A 13,220-nucleotide genomic window follows, 5' to 3' on the forward strand; every position below is an offset into this window, starting at 1 on the left:
AAGAAAATTGCAGAGAGAAACTGTGATTATCTAGGAGGTCGAGTACCCTAAACGGGTGACGACACGACTAACTGATGAATACATGGAAAAACTGAAGGCCATGCAAATAAAAACGGCACCTGAAAATTTTGATAATAAAAACCTGGAATGGTTTATAGGGAAATTAGAAGAAGTGGTCCAATGCCTAAGAATAGAATTAAATAGGGAGAAACGCACTAGGGTAAAACAGATAAACCGAGGCAAAGGGTTTTCTGTGGCGTGCCAATCTAAGAAAAAGGAGATACGAGCAGTACAAAGAAGGCAAAAAAAGAATTTCACACAAGAGAGACAGGAACAGTTAATCAAGCAGAAAAAATAATTAAAATCAATGGTAAATAACGCAAAAAGGATATATAAAGAGAAATGCTGGTTAGATCTATTAGAAGCCATAGAGAATAAAAACTTAAGGCAATTTTGGAAATTAGTAAAGGCAGCAGCCGGAACAGCAGATGGAGAATTAAACTGCGTGGTGAGTGAGGCCGCATGGGAAGAGTACATAAGGGAACTGTACGGGGTAAGAACTCCCAGAGAGGATGTGGAGGCCAAAATATGGCAAGAAATCTCAGAAGACCTAATATCCAAATTTAACGAAGAACAAGTTGAGCTTACAATAAAAGAACTTAAGCTAACCCGTGCAGCAGGGCCAGATAATCTTCCTGCAATAATACTAAAGTCGGAGGTTAAATGGTGGGCAAGATTTCTGGCCAAGATGTTCCATGTAGTTCTAAATGAAGGCGTAATGCCACCTACCTGGAAGGGTGCCATAATTAGGCCAATTCACAAGAAAGGGAGCAAAGAGGCGCTACAAAACTACCGGCTGATCAACCTCCTAGATATAGGAGAGAAAGTATTTTCTAAAATTGTACTGAAACAATTGAATGCATGGGTTGAAGAGTTCCAAATTGTACCCACAGAACAGGGTGGATTTAGAGCGGGCCACTCTACAATAGATCATGGATTTGCTCTATGGGCTATGGCTAGGAAGTCGACGGAACAAAATGGCAAGCTATGCTGTTGTTTCGTCGACTTCAGAGCAGCCTTTGATTCAGTAGATCGGGCTTGCCTATGGGATACCCTAAAGAGGTTAAATATTCCCAAAGATCTCCTCACAATAATAAAGGAACTACATAGAGAAAATTGGGGGCAAGTTATTAAGGATACCGTGGGATCTCTGACCCCAAAAATACCCATTGCCAATGGATTAAGACAGGGCTGTGTGTTGGCCCCCAGCTTTTCTCTATTTTTCTGTCAGATCTCCCGACGTATCTAGAGGTGGAGGGTAGTGCTAGCCCTAAAATGGATGGAAACAAGGTATCCTGCTTACTGTATGCGGACGATCTGGTAATAGTAGACCAGACCGAGAGGGGTCTCCAAAGAAAGCTTAATGCCTTTATTACATACTGTGCTACTAAATTCTTAAATATCAATCTGGACAAAACTAAAACCTTATGCTTCGGGAAAAAGATAAGCAGGTTCAGTTGGTACATAGGTGATCTCAAATTGGAGACAGTAAATGAGTATCGATATCTGGGGATATGGTTCGATAGGGCTCTAAATTGGAATACCCACCTGGAAACACAAAAAGCAAAGGCACTCTCTTCCATATGTGGTCTAAAAAGGTTTAATGGGGATTATGGAGAGATGTCACACCGACTATTGCTTAGAGCTTTTGAGGCAATGATCCCCTCCCAAGTCCTGTACGGAGCAGAGATCCTCTATTTGAGCGGTAAGGGATCCTGGGACTTGATAGAGGGGAAATGCATAAAAAGGCTGCTATCTCTTCCTCAATCTTCTATGATACAAGCCATAAGAACAGAAATAGGCACAAAGTCCTGGGCGATACAAACTCAGATGGCTGTAATCAGATTTTGGAAGAGATTGGAAGATCCAGAAAAGCAAAAAGTAGCAAACTGGTGTCGCAAAGAAATTCAGAAAAGTGAGCTAAAATGGGCAACGGTCAGTAGGGAAAAATTGATGGGAATTTGTAAATTATTGAAAATCGATGTGGACCAGGAAACGTACCAAGTCCTCAGTACCAAAGGTGAGCTGAAGCAAAGGGGGAAAGAAGTTTCTAGACTGATTGATATAGAATATTTAGCAAAGAAAAAATCAGTAGCGCATATGCTAAACGCTTGGTCCAATGAAAACTGGTTCCCCTACCTCGACATTTTACCCAACCGCGGGTACAGGCAAGAGATCCTGAGGCTACGGATTGGGATTAACCCATGGTTAATAAACAGAGACCTTAAAATAAAAATGTTAGACCACCAAGGTCTCTGTAGGTGTAAGTTGGGAACTAAAGGAGACCTGCTACATATCTTGCTAGACTGTCTGTCACTTTTAGATCAGAGAAAACTGTGGCTGCGCCTCTTAACAGAAATCCCTTCCATTGATATTGTAATTGCCCTCGGGAAATTTATAAAGGTGGCCCTGGGTGCATTGAGAATCCAGAAATAATCTGTAGTACTGTATGAAATTTTAGTTGAATGAAATTACTTGTAGTGGTAAGAAAATGAATAGGCTTTTTATATGTAAATATAAGTTTTAAGGTAAAGGTAAATTTTATTGGTATTTTGTACTCTTGATAATGGTGTGTAGGATTTTTTTAACGGATTAACTTTAAAAAAAAGGCTATGAATTTACTGTGCATACTCCATTCTGTGTTATGTTCATTGCATTGTTTAAAGACTATGGTCATAATAAACATACATTTTGACTTGACTTGACAGAGCACAATACACCGCTGAAGACTCCCGGCAACTCTTAGAGGAGATGCACCTGCCAACCATATCCGAGGCGGAGAGAGATGCCTTGGACGAGGATCTCACGTTGGAAGAGGTCACTAATGCCATTTTTGCGATCAAATCCGGTAAGGCCATGGGTCCCAATGGAGTTCCGATTGAATTCCTGAAAGCTACGGCTCTGGGTATAACTCCTCACTTGAAAAATATGTTCGAGGAGAGCCACGAGAGAGGTACTCTACCGCTCGATCAGAGACTGGCCTCCATAGTTGTCCTTCCTAAACCGAATAAGCCGCCTACAGACTGTGGCTCTTACAGGCCGATCTCATGCCGCAGCCTCACAGACACAGGTCCTTGGCTCGGAGGCAAGCACCTTGGCTCGGAGGCAAGCACCTTGGCAAGCACCTTGGCTCGGAGGCCAAGGTGCTTGCTAAACTCCTGGCGACCAGGCTCCTCACAGTCCTTCCGTCACTGATTCATGCCGACCAATCGGGATTCCTCCCAGACCGCAATACGGATCTCCGTAGAGTTAATAACATATTGGGCAGAACACCCTAGATACAAGAAGAGGCAGCAATCCTTTCACTCGATGCCACAATGGCATTCGACTCGATCGAATGGACGTATCTCTTTGCAGTCCTAACACGGTTTGGCTTTGGCCCTAATTTTATACAATGGGTCAGATTGTTGTACACCGACCCACTGGGACAAGTATGAGGCAATAACCACACCTCCCGGCAATTTCCGCTACACAGAGGGACCAGGCAGGGCTGCCCCCTGTCGCCGCTGCTGTTCGCCCTCACTCTGGAACCACTGGCTCACTGGATCCGCACAGATGCCTCCATTCGGGGTCTTAAATGGAATAATGATATAACCAACAAGATCTCCCTCTATGCGGACAATATTTTGGTGTATATGACCTCCCCGAAGGCCTCCATTAACAGCCTCTTCCATGTCATTACGTATTTCGGGAAATATTCTGGCTATTCCATCAACTGGTCAAAGTCGGTCCTGTACATGTTACATGGCCCCCCACCCATCCTGCCCTGGGGCTACTCTATCCCCCTGACACTCAACGGTTTCAAATACCTCGGGATTTTCGTTACTCCAGATCCTAAACTCTTCTACGACCATAATCTAAAAGGCCCGCTGCAGCGGCTGCACAATGATATTTTTCACTGGAGATCACTGCCTCTGTCCCTCCCTGGTAGAGCCGCCCTATTCAAAATGTTAGCACTCCCGCGCTTCTTATATGCTTTCCAAAACTGCCCGTTTCCCATAGCAGATTCCTTTTTTAACACACTAGAAGGGGATATGCGCCTGCTGCTGTGGGACAGAATGGCACCTCGTATCGCCCTCCGTAAGCTCACTAAGGGATGGTACAACGGTGGCATTGCTCTGCCAGACATGCACCTGTACTACTGGGCGTCCCAGCTGGTGGTCACAAATTCTTGGATCCATGGATCACCCACCAACCCGGCATTCCATTTGGAGAGATACCAGACGGGACGCGGGGGTTACTTGGGGGCGCTACACAGTAGACCCGCTCGTAACCGCTATGTAGGTCCAATGTGCCAGACGACGGCCATATGGCACCGGGCTACTAAGAGCATGGGCTGGTCCGATAGGTTCACCAAGGCCACCCCCCTTTGGTCTTCTCAAGCCCTCGGCTCCCTCTGTTTTCACTTGGGCAATGACAAATGGGACACCATAGGCATATCTACCTTAGGGAACATGCTACATAAGGGGACACTCTTATCCTTCTCTGATCTCCAAAAGACACATGCACTTACACAGGGGGAGGCCTTTCGATATCTCCAGATCAAACATGCCATCCTCACAAATGTACATGACCTCTCTTCCCTCCCAGAGGCCTCACCCCTTGAAGACAGGTTACTCTCCGAACCCCTTCTAATGAAGGCCATCTCATGCACATATCGCAAGCTCTGTAACAATCTGCCTGACTCCTTTCCGGCCCTGCGCGACAAGTGGGAGGGGGATGTGAAACACTTGGAAGATGAGGATTGGCAAACGGCGCTGATGTCCCCACGGGAATCGGCAATTAGTCACTGTTTCCGTCTGATACAACTCAAAATCTTACATAGGACATACTTGTCAGGTCAAACTTGGAAGACGCCCGAACGACCTGTGTCTGTGAGGCTGCGGCATGACTGGTACCTTCCATCACATCCTGTGGAAATGCCCCATAATTCAACTCCTATGGACCAGGGCAACCAAGAAAATGGCTGAGGCGCTGGGGAAACAGATCCCAGTGACACCCAAGGGAGGGATCCTCAATGTCTGGGGGCTGACGGATCTGACGGAGATAGAACACCACTGGCTGGCCCCGGATGTCTCCTTATAAAACGTTCGATAGCAATGAAGTAGGGTTCCCCTGACCGTCCGTTGATAGTGGAATGGACGGCGGAAATGGACAGAGCTATGGTTGCTGAAAAAAACGTTTACAAACTCAGAGAGTGCCCCAAAAAATGGGATAAAAAGTGGGGAAAGTGGAATACAGAGGTGAGATCTGCAGCTCTCCCACTGCAGACGTGGCGATGGACGGGTCGAGACTTGTACATCGCGACCCCAATTGATAACGAACTGACCATCATTATATTGTATATTATTTCCTATTATGTGTCGTTATGTTTTTGTATTGCTAAATTTCTCAATTGATACGATCTGACCGTCCTTATAAATGTAATAATGCCATATTTTATGTCTGTGCGCTATTGTATCGCTGAATGTGCTCTGATTTTTGTTTTTATTTCCAATAAAATTTTATTTAAAAAAAAAAAAAGAATGTCACAAAAGGTAGTAACTTTGGGTCTTTCTTTATTAGATGTCATATTAGACTAGAGAACGGAAACCAAAAAGCGTATAGTTGAAGACATCTTAATTTGTATTGCAACATAGTGGGTTATTTAGAATTCTTTCAAACTCACTGTTGCTTTATCAGAGCACTATAAAGACAATTCTGATAAGAGGAAAATATATGTAGTGAGATGGACAGTGGTACCTGCGCTTTATGACTTTACCAGAGGGAATTTAACAAATGTTTTGGTCTTGAACTCCCAAGTGACTTAACTATAAGTGCTATGGCTGTCTGTGTTACATGTTATGCTTTCTATCAGCGATCAACACTCATTACACACCAAAGTTTCTCTCAGTATTTGCTACTCGACTGAATCGGACAAACATCCTTCGATGACCCTAAGATATATGGCCCCTTCATCATTAAATTCATTGAACTTACAGTGTTATGTGTTGATAAGTGTGCCAAGTCTCTCTACAAATTCATCAATAGTTTTGCCCACTTTCTGTCCTTCTTGACTGAAAATATATCTTAAATGGCCAATACTGGGTTGAACTTGAGATTCAAGGTTTCTTTAATCTGATGACATGTGAGACCCTGTATAGTCTTATCTTGACAAAACGCCCAGTGAGCAAGAGAGAATGACACGTTCCACACAGAGGGCTCAAAATTTTGACCTACCGTTAGTGTTGAGTGATTGTACCCAGGCTAGCGGCCTGGATACAATCATCAATTGCCATGTATTGTCCAAATCGAACGTCCCAACCCCCCTCCCGGCCCCTCTTCCTAAAGGCAATGGGCAAATGCTGAGAATCATGTCATGGAATGTGGCGAGCATAAGGTGGAAGCTTGATTGCCCGCATTGGCTGGAGCTCACCGCTCAAACCAAGATATGTATTTTCCAAGAAACTTGGACTTTGTCTCTCAGGTTAATTCCAGGGTTTATAGCTTTTTACAGACCTGCAACACCATCCAAACATGGCCGGTCCTCAGGAGGGCTGCTCACACTTGTAAGTCTTACATTAAATTGTGATGTAAAAGAGTTGGTTACTAATAGCCCAGATATCCTTGGGATTAGGTTAACCAGTGGCAAGGGTATGATGGCCGATATATACAATGTATATCCTAGGAGCACCAGAGGTGGTAGTTCCCCAACCCTCCAGGTCCTGAATAATTAATTGGAAGCCAGGCACGAAAGTCATCCACTAATAGTTGGTGGTGACTTTAACGTAACCTTTGAGCCACTTGACTGGGCTGAGGCCAATGATGTGAACGAGGATGTTAGACATCAGGCGTCTTGCATTATTCCCTGGCGTTTTGGGGAAGTTTGCATGCAGGCTTTGTGAACACACTTTTGACACGGTCCCTAGCTGCAAAGATGACAGGAGGAGTTATGGACGTTTTTTCCCTTTAAAAGTTTTGCGTGGACAGGAAGCCGGTGCTTGGCTTTCGTCCTGGTGAATCCTCGCCCATTTGTTTCCTGAGAATTGAGTCCTGTACATTTTTCCTGACTGCTCCTATTATTCCTAGCCTAATGCGGTTTTCCCCACCCTCTTTCCTTTCTTGTCCGTTGACTTTTGCCGCCGCTGGAGTCTGGCGTTTGTGAGCGTTTTTCCGGAGCTCACGGCGCTGACTATTGTTTACTTTCATTACGCGCGTCACTTTATTTTCCTCCTTACACCTTGCTGCGTTGCTGTAAATAATTATCGTGGCTGTGTCTCCTCGTTATCTTGTGGTGCCCTGCAATATTGTATTGTGCCTTCAAGGGATTACTTTGTACTCCACAATTAACGGACCTTATCGTTAGCCTGTGAGGGTATTTCAGACGCGCAGTGCACATTTTTTTATATTTACTTTGGATTGAAGCGGTTTGCCTCAAACGCGCGTTGTGCGAATGTTTATTTTCATGCAACTTTATTGAAGCTGTTTGCCTCAGACGCGCATTGCGTGTACATTTATTTTTGTGCAACTTCAATGAAGCTGTGACTGCTCCTGTAATAGACAACTACGTTCCCAGCCCCTTGCGCTTAGTTGGACTTTAGTCTCCAGCCTGCGTTTCTGGCTAAGGCTGTATCAGTTCTCTATCCTGGAGAGTTCACTGAGCCCTGAGCTGACGGATTATTGTTCTGCACTGCTGGTTATCCTGTTATCTTGTTTTGGGGCATCAGGAGATGTCCAGTGGGTTACCCTTAGTACGCTGGTCATTTGAGGGAATCCACTGAGGGATTTAAAGCATCACGTCCTGGCTTTTATCCTCACATCTCCGGGAGTCCGTTTTGGGGTGTGAGAGTCCTTCTTTTTCTCTTCCCTGGACTGATTTTAGGAGAGTGGGCAATTTCTCGTCGCTCCTGTGGACTGGGCCTATAACCCTATTTCAGGTTAGTGGAATCGGCAACAGAGGAGGACAAAGTTTGGAGGGTACCTCCTCTGGAGCTCACTACGATTAAAAAATGGTTGCAAGCAGCACTCCAGTTGAATGCGATATCCCTAGAATATAGGTTAAGGGCCACTAACGGTAGAACAATATCAGACAGAGGAGGAGGAATGTTATGTTATGCTATTTTATGTTATATGCTCTTGTACTGCGCGCAGATTCTCCAGGGAGTGTCCTGGCGCAAACCTGAAAAGGATCTGAGTCAAAGGCAGATAAAAGAACTTAGAACAGAAAAGTTTTCAAATTTTTTTTTTTTTTAAATCAGTGGGTCTTTAATGCCCCTCAAAGCCAATGGAAGAGCGTTCCTTGCCTGAGCCGCCAGCCTGGAAAAAGAGCTCCCACCAAGCTTTTGGCGCTTGAATCGAGGAGTCTGCGCCAGAAGTTGAGAGGACAAACGCAGCTGTCTTGCTGGAGCATAGAATGCCAACCTATTCTGTAATGACTTTCACTGGACCAAATGGGTCTAGTAGGATTGACTCTTTATTAGTGGATTTGACACTTTGGCCCTCGGTACAGGACATGGTCATAGTCACATTCTGTGACAGTGATCATAACCCCCTTATTCTGTCAATTGACAACCCGTGGGTTGACATTGGGAGAGAGCCCCCAATACTATTAAGTACAAATACTCTAATCCCCACAAATGATAAGCGCCAAATTAAATGGCCTGTGGTTCTGGCGGATGAAACAAAGATCCAATCTATCAAGGATGCACTAACTAAGCATTTAGCGACCCTAATACCAGCGACCAGGGATCCGCCTACACAGAGCAGTTGTAGAACCCTCCATAGGGAATTCTTTGATTGCCTGGCCTGCTTTTTCCATGTTCCGATTAACAAGACCAGGTTATCTCAGGGAAGGCCTCTGGTTAAACATTCTTGGTATAATAAAGAGTGCAGGGCCCTGAGAGGGAGACAGACTGTTGCTATCAAGAATAGAGAGCCAGCCTGTATTCGCAAAGCTAGGAAGGAATATAAACAGGCGCAGGGCAAAGCCAAAAAGGAATGGGATGAGAGGAGATGGGAAGAGCTAGGAGAGGCCATTAGGCATCCTCACACTCGGATGTTTTGGTCCCTTGGTCCCTTGTGTCTAAAAGTAATTTTGAACACACACCTCGCTTGGCAAACAACATTCTGGTCGTAGAATGGCACAAACACTTCAGCGATTTATATTCCAGCGGCTACACCAATGACAGTTCACAGATGCTCCACGATATAGGTGTTCTTACATGTACCCTTATATTTACTAGGGAGGAGATAATGTGCTCCCTAGATGCCATTATCCCCGCAAAAATCCCCCGGTCTCGATGGCATCCCTAGACATCTCTTTTGTGCTGATTGGGAGAACTGGGCAAACTATTTCATGAAATTGGCCAATGATATTGTTGGCGGGGGTGTATTCCAGACACCTGGAAGGGGGTAGAAGTAATACCCATTTTTAAGAAAGGGGACAGGTCGAAGCCCGCCAACTACAGTCCATTTAGCCTGATAGATTGTGCCCAGAAGATCTTCTGCCGTACGCTCCTTGCTAAAATCCAGACCTGGATGGACGAGAATGACATCCTCTCTCCTGTCCAGGCGGGTTTGTGGAGGAATACCTGCACCATTGATCAGGCGTTCCGCCTGGTTTTGCTGTATTGGAAGGTAGTTGTGCTGGGTAAAGGCAGCTTATATCTTGCCTTTATAGATCTCAAAACAGCTTTCGACCTAGTCCCCAGGGATTTACTTTGGCAAGTTCTTCGGGATAAGGGAATGCCTTTGGAAATCCTAGAACCACTAATCAGGCTGCATGTGGACAATTTTGCTTTTGTGAGTTGAGGAAGCCAGGGTCAAACCACTGAGCCATTCAAGATCCAACGGGGGGTACGCCAAAGGTGTGTCTTGGCCCCCATCCTCTTTTCCCTATATGTAAACCAGGTGTCCGCTCTCTTGTGTTCCATTCCGGCCGACGTTCCCACGTTGGCAAATCACAAAATAGCTACATTATTGTTTGCGAACGATACCCTTTTGGTGTCCAAAACCCCCATGGGCCTACAAAAACTGTTTAATCATTTTAAGGCCTTTTGTCATGCGAGGGGTTTGGGCAGCAACACTAAAAAACTAAGTTGATGATGCTAAATCCCTACAAATCCATTAAAGGTAACTTGGTTTAAGACAATGTTCAGCTCGAGCGGGTTGGTTCTTTTGAGTACTTGGGAATCAAGTTATCCGAGGGAATGGCTTGGAAAAAACACTTAGAGAAGGCATCCCTGAAATTTTCCCAGTTAACTGGGGCCTTGCGGCGGGAGCACTGCCTTTCTTATACCAAGCCAGTAGCCCCCGCACTCAAGCTGTATAGTTGCAAGGTAGTGAGTAGTGTGCTTTACGGGGCAGAACTGTGGTGTTCCACAAATGCCAACTCTCTTTCAACAGTGGTAAACAAGTTCCTTAGGAGCTTGGTATTACTCCCCTAAAGCACTCCCCTTCTTCCTTGAAACTTGACCTAGGTGTCAAGTCTATCAATGACCAGGCGAGCTTACGCCCACTGCTTTTTTGGCATAGACTGGTCACTATCCCTGACTTGGCCCTCTATGCCGCTGCCTTTACTGAAGTTTCTGCTTTGGACAAAAAACATAAAATTGGGTGGTTTAAACACATAGACACCATCCTGGCAGGCATAGGCGTGCCTAAGGAGCTTGATGGTCTCCCGCCCACATATTCGAGGGATCAATGAAGATCTCAATATTGGGCATGGGTAGAACAGTAGAATTTCTTGAAAATCCGTAATGGCTGTCTAACTGATGTTTTTACGGACATGAAATCCATCAGCCGGCTAGAATGCTATCTTATTTTATTATAAACTGCAGGCAGACAGGAAATTGTACACCCAGTGCAGACATGGCTGTCTACCCATTAACGCCTTCACTAATTCCTGGCTGACAAATAAATCACAGCCCAAGAGTTGTCCCTCCTGTCCATGCCCTCACGAAACAATAGGCCCTGTCTTTTTTTGCTTGTGTTGCTTATGCCAGATCTAGAAGGAATTGGCTAACTCCGGCATGTGGACAACTTGGGACACACAGCCACAAAGATGCCCTATGCATTTTAAAGTCAGATGCAAGGCCACTCTATGCTTGTGCAACATTTTTGGACCCGTTTTGGGCCATTAGAAGGAGGGCCTTATCCACCCCAAACGCACGAATTAAACAAACTGAAATCATAATGACCAGCCCAATCGAGTGTGTATATGCAGTAGTACCTTGGCTTGTAAATAATTGGTATTTATGTCATTATTTTAAGCTTTTATTCTTTTTATTGGGCACTTGGGGCATGGATATTAAAATGGTTGATGTTGCGTAATCGGACTGCACTCATCAGCAAATGAGATATAAACAATATTTATTAATGCACTTGCACTTTAGCTTTGTCCCGATAGGCAAAATCATTTAATATTGAGATTTGTTTAGCGTTGTCTCTTATCTATGCTTGTACATTTGCACCAAGAAATGTCAATTTTTATTTCTTTCTTTAATACTTAAGAGTCTGTGAGGCAGATTTACGTTGCCTGACGCATCTCTGCAAATCGGCAGAGATGCGCCAGGAAAGATACGGCACGCAAGTTCATGCTTGCGCCACCCATGATGCGCCGCATTTACAATGCGGCGCACCATGGCGCAGGAATGAACAGATGCATGTCGCATCTTGGGTGTAAAGTTGGCGCAGTGCTGAAGTTGTGTTGCGTGCGGCACGCAACTCCAGCACTATTCCAACTTGCCCTATCTTTAACGTGGTGCGTCAAGCCTTACGCCTGCTTTAAGCAGGCGCAGGGTTTTGACGCATCAGCGTTGGGAAAGTGACTCAGTGAAATCTCATAGATTTCACTGAGTCACTTTTCAGGGGCGTTCCTGTGACGGAACGCCCCCCCCTGTGTGGACACGCCCACATGAAACCTGACGCAGGTTTCATGTGGCGCAGGGCCTTACACCGTGACGCATCTCCATAGATGCGTCACGTTGTAAATGCCTCGTAGGGATGCGCCACGTTTACGCCGCCTTGCGTGACGCAACAGCGGCGTAAACGTGGTGCAAGGGGCTTGTAAATCTGCCCCTGTATATGGAGTATTTTATAGTATTTTTTACCCTGAACATTGTCAACCAAGATTCATGTGTCTGTCTCTTTTATGGTACTGTAAAACCGGAAAAAAGACTTTGATGATGATGATGACATGTGATTTCTTTGTCAGTTTGTGGCATTTTCTTTATGAGTTCCTTTATGCGATCACCAGCAAGATCTTTGAGGTATTTGCTACTCTTTTTGTTATCAGTCTCTTCAAGGGCATCAATAAAATCTTCAAATGTCTCTATCACCGTATTCCATTGAGCACAAATATTTAGCTTTTTGGTGGTATCAAATGATGATGGTGGATTCAAGAAAGAGGCAGCGTTGTAGTCCAGTGTGGAACTTACTGAAGCGGGACGTGGCGGTCTTTCGGCCACTGCTCCTAGCTCATACTCCCTGAAACTTTGTGACATACTAGTCTTTGGATCATCCTTGATAATACCTGGAAACTTAATTTTTTCCTTGGAGTTCTAGAAAAAATACCTCACCACTATTCCAGACTCCTCACTGACTTTCACTCTTCATAGACCTGTGGAGTTGTTCTGAGTCACACTCCACTGCTTTGGTGGCTCGCCTCTTCAAATATAGATGGCTCCATCGGCAGCACAGCCAGAGCACTTTTTCTTGCCCGCTGTGCCCAATGCTGCGGAACAAAGACTCTCTTAAATTTCAACTCTATAGACACTTTCACACTTGTTTTCCTATGACATGAGGCCAGGGATATGAGCTTGGAGTAGGCATGATACACGATAGGCCGGAGCTGGGATTCAGCTGGGGGGAGCTGGACAGCCCCAAGGCCGAGGGCAGCACTGGCATACCTCTGCTGAGCAAGACACATACTAATATAGGTGATGGTTCAAAGGAAACTGGGTACATCCCCCTCATTTATACATAGGGGAATGGCGCACCCACTCTGTGCATTAAATGGAGATTCATTGATGCACGGTACAGAACATGCCACGGGGGGGGGGGGAGGTATATCAAAGGAACAAGAGAGAGAAAGGAAGAGAGAAATAAGATAAAAAGGGGAATACAGAAGAGGGGAGATTTAAAAAAGGGGATGCAGAGAGAGAGTCAGTGAAAGCAGAGTG

The 13,220-nt window shown here is 45.2% G+C and overlaps 1 protein-coding gene across 2 annotated transcripts in view; it reads right to left on the reverse strand.

Annotated features, from left to right (window-relative positions):
* HYDIN (HYDIN axonemal central pair apparatus protein) overlaps positions 1-13,220 on the reverse strand; it is a 3,619,565-nt gene that overhangs the window by 1,225,744 nt on the left and 2,380,601 nt on the right. The gene's annotated exons all lie outside the window — the stretch shown is intronic.

This window comes from Lissotriton helveticus, chromosome 12 (genome assembly GCF_964261635.1).
Source record: "Lissotriton helveticus chromosome 12, aLisHel1.1, whole genome shotgun sequence".
Lineage (NCBI taxonomy): Eukaryota > Metazoa > Chordata > Amphibia > Caudata > Salamandridae > Lissotriton > Lissotriton helveticus.